This window comes from Notamacropus eugenii, chromosome 1, assembly GCF_028372415.1.
Source record: "Notamacropus eugenii isolate mMacEug1 chromosome 1, mMacEug1.pri_v2, whole genome shotgun sequence".
NCBI lineage: Eukaryota > Metazoa > Chordata > Mammalia > Diprotodontia > Macropodidae > Notamacropus > Notamacropus eugenii.
Window position 1 is genome coordinate 314,516,633 of NC_092872.1, and position 4,469 is coordinate 314,521,101.

The 4,469-nt window shown below is 38.5% G+C and overlaps 1 pseudogene; it reads right to left on the reverse strand.

The window, feature by feature from the left end:
• Positions 1–3,047: 3,047 nt before the first annotated feature.
• On the reverse strand, positions 3,048–3,769 carry LOC140517917 (large ribosomal subunit protein eL13 pseudogene; annotated as a pseudogene).
• Between the last annotated feature and the right edge of the window lie 700 nt (positions 3,770–4,469).

Genomic DNA, 4,469 nt, shown 5'->3' on the forward strand with positions numbered 1-4,469 from the left:
TTAGTTACACAGTCTAATCTGTAGCATAATATTAATGACTCAAAGTTCTCTCTGACATCAGTGCTTACCTTTATGTATCTCAGATATGTTGACTGACACATTATCTTTAATGTATACATTAAATACATGTATAATGAAACATCATATTTAGGTATTAGGGAGTGGCAAGCTACTTTTGCACTAAATTAATAATATTTGTTGTGTTTTTTTTAATTTTAAAAATTCTCTCCAGTTATAAAATTCTTTCATTTTTCCTCCTTTACCACCAAAGTACCAGCTTTTTGTGTTCTTTTTCCACTAAGGTGTTGAACAATAATTCAGGTATCAGCATATAAAACTTAAAATAATTCTCTTTCCAGCATGTATTGGTATTTATTGGAATGCTTAAATATAGGATTGTACTGGTAGATGTTTAACAACTACCTTCTTGAGAAAATAATATGCATATATAATATATATTCACACAAATTTATGTATACATATCAGTTTTAAGTTTCATCTACATTATTAACATTTTCTTCATCACTCTCTTAAGTCTAGACAATAAAAAAAATAATTCAAGGTCTGATTTGTAGCATTTGTATGTAAGCTTGTATGAGCTGGCTCCAGAATACCACTGCTTGGAGAACACTACTTTTCAAGCTTCAAGGAAGTTAAATTCTAATAACAAAATGACAGACCCTAGTACAACAGGCAGCCAGTTATCATTAAGGCCTTTGTGGTTTGGTTCTTCAGCAGTGTCTGACTCTTTGTGACCCTGTGGACCATAGAATACTAATGCTGTCCATGGGGTTTTCTCGGCAAAGATACTGCAGTGGTTTGCCATTTCCTTCCCACATTTAAGGCCAGCCCTAATTAAATTATTGAATTAAATTATCAGTATTGCTTTACCCATGCCTACCCCCAGTGCACACATAAACTTTTATAATTAACTATATTAGGATTTCTTAGTCATTTTGCAAACAGGGGATGTACTTTTCATTTTTCCAAAATTTTGAGATAACTTGTAATCTTAGATTATTGGTTCAAAGGAGGACATTAAAGAGTCCCGTAGTCTAACTTCTTTCAGTTTACAGAGGCAGAATATTAGTCTCCACAGACATCCACATTGAAAGTAAGATGACTATGCCTGAAAGGGAAAAGAGGCACACATCTACCCATGAGGTTTAATTATTCTCTATGCTGTAAGGAGGCACTATAGTGTTGGTAATCATTGTTTGGCATTGCAGTGTGAGATCTGATCCCTAGGTATTTGCAATAGCATGGATAAAAAGTAGAATATAGAGCATGTGGAGTACAAAGACAGTTGAAGGAATTGAGTGATTTTCTCACTAGGTATAGATCCCTGGAGATTTGGATTTGCCCCGAGGGTGAGCCTTGATTTGTGGAAGCTCAGAAAGGGTGACTGGGACTGCATAGAAGCTGGCATGCTCTTTTGGTGCCATGAACTCTGTCTTGTGTTGCTGTTAATCTCTGTACCCTCCCACGTAACGATGTCAGCATTGGGGAAGCAGTGAAGTAAACTTTAACAATGCAAGGATCTAAAACAACTCCAAAAGACTAACCACATCCACATCCAGAGAAAGAACTTTGAAGTCTGAATACAGATGGAAGTGTTTACTATGAATGCATTGACGGGGGTCGGTCCTAGGCGCCTGGGCGGATAGGGGCCTCCCCGGGAGTGGCAGCCCACCAATCCGAGGGAGACACGGCTCCCATAGAGGAGTTGTGAGCCCACGGGATTGGTCGGGTGGGCTGGATCCAATCGGGTGGTAGGCCTCGCCCTCGGGGCGGGTTAGGATGGCAGCCCGGAAGAACCTCCCTATATAAGACAACGCCCTGAACTGCTCGGGGGACTCCTCCATGCAATAAAGCTATGAACCTCCTGCGCATTGCCTGATTATTGCCTGCCGCCGTGTCCCCCGGGGTAGGTCCGGAGACGTCCGAAGCGGTGCCCACCGAAGGGAGATTCTCACTCGAAGGTCCCGGGGACGGACCCGGGACAATGCATAAGTGTAGCCTACATCAAATTGCACACTATCTTGGGAAGGCAGGGAGAGGGAGAAAATTTGGAACTCAAAATCTTATAGAAGTGAATGTTGAAAACTAAAAATAAATTAATTAATTAGAAAATAAAATAAATAATTAATATCACCAGCCACGGAGGTCATTCTTCTTTTCAAGATCAGTTTTCCAAATTGTTACTTACCTTGAGAGGTGGGTGGGTAGATGGTATAAGATCCTCTCAAAGAAAAAGGCTAAAGCAACAACCAAAATTATTGGACATTTTCAAGTACAAATCCTATACAAACACAGTCACTTTTTTGATGAAAACAAAGTTCAAATCAACGTCAACAGAGAAATAGTAACATGGTGAATTTGCTCTGACTAAATGCATCACAGAAATTGTTTGAACTTGTAAGTTTGAATTTGAGTCGGTGTGGGGATCCTGACATGGGCGTGATCTAAGATCTAAGACCATCAACAGTCAGGATAGGCTCATGACACAGAGAAGTTGCATTGTTCTGCTGCTTACTACATTTGAACATGCACTGTGTAAATACGAGGTTAATTGATTTCTGTCTTGAAGTTAAAAGCATCTGCTATATTTCTCAATGTCATTCATTGTGGTAAGTACGATATAATGAACTACAACTTTAAAAATTGAAATCATTCTAGAATTCTTATAGCTAATTATCTGAAACTTTCAACAAATTTAATTGTCATCATTTTTGTCTCAGATTTTTAAAAAGTGAAATAATCTTCCTTTTTGATAGATAAGTAGGTAACTTCATTTGAAGAGAAAATTCACTAGATCAGCTGAAACTAGTACAAGCAAAGAAAACTGAGAAAGATTAACTAGCAGTTGTACAAAATAAAAAGCCCAAATCTTAAAAATATGACACGCTATATTTATTATTATGATTTACAAGTGTTGTGATTGTTATGAAAGAAAGAATGCCATACATGCATTGGACAAATGTATTAGCAACAGATGCGGTGAAGCCTTAAAGCTGAAAGTTTACATGGTGAATATTTTGGCAAGATAATTTTTTTTTTGTATTATTTTATTCAAAGTTCTCAGAGGCTCTTTACTTTTTCTTCTCAACATCTTGCTCTGCAGCCTCCTTGGCTCGTTTTGCCCGGATTCCAAAGAGACGGGCATTGGCCCGGGCCATTCGAAGACTAGCGAATGCCTTGAAATTCTTCTCGTCTTCAGTAATGACACGAGCTTTCTCTTTCTTGTAGACATTTCTGATGGGCATAACTGATCCTGTAAGCTGGGTTGCCAACTTGAGTTCTTCAGCTGAGCTATCTCCCTTCTTGGGTGCAGATGGTTTCCTTGGGAAGAGTATCAGTTTGGAAAGATATTTTTTCAGCCGCTGTACATTTGCCTGGAGAGACTCTGTAGACTTATTTCGGCAACGAGGGTCCAAGGAGATACCAATGGTTCGTGCCACTTTTTTATGGATACCAGCCACCCGAAGCTCTTCCAAGCTGAATCCTCTACCAGCACGTACTTTGGTGTGGTATCGGACAGTAGGGCACCTCACGATGGGCCGGATAGGACCGGATGCAGGGCGAGGAGCAATTCGTCGGGCTTTTGCTTGACGAGTCTTTCGCCTTCTGATCTTCCTGGCTGGCTGGTTAAACCATGTAGCAACTCGTCTTTGCCAGTCTTTGTGGAAATGGGGCTTCAGAATCATGCCATTTCGGCTGGGAGCCATGGCTGCTTAGGGCCCTCACGGGCACCTCAGCCAATCGGAAAGGCAAGATAATTTTTTCCAGAGAAAATTAGAAAATGTAGTAAAAACAAATGTACAGTTTTTGACATCAGAAGTATTTTTGATGTTATATGAAGTTGTATTCAGAACTGTAAAGTATAAAGAGCCATATTCACTAGGAGAAATATCGCTGCTACCTACGACTGTTAATATGGCTTTTAAAAATCCTTAGGTGAATCAGATGTAGAGCAGGTTTGAATGGCTCAACTTGCAGTTAATACAATAGAAAAGAGAATAGTTCATATGTCCAAAGACCTATGTGATCATTCTAATTTGCTGCTGTACCCTAAAGGCCACTGGGTTTTCCCAATCACATTCCTATATATCTTGTTTTCCACAATAAGAATATGAGCTTCTTGAGAGCAGAGACTCTTACTTTTCTCTTTGTATTTCCAGCATTTAGAGTAGTATTTAGCACATAAGTTCTTAATAAATACTTTTTCATGTATCTATTCATCTGTTTAATCCTTTGAGTAACTAACATCTTCCTATTTTGCAAAACAAGTAAATGAAGCAATGGTCATATTTAAAGATCTGATTGCACATCTATATGTTCTTAAAATTTATATTAGGGAAGATCTATTACTTTGCAAGTCAATAAACTGCAATGAAACATTAAGAAATATTTTCAATAAATAATAGATTGTTTTTTAAATCACATAATGTATGAGAACTATATTGGGC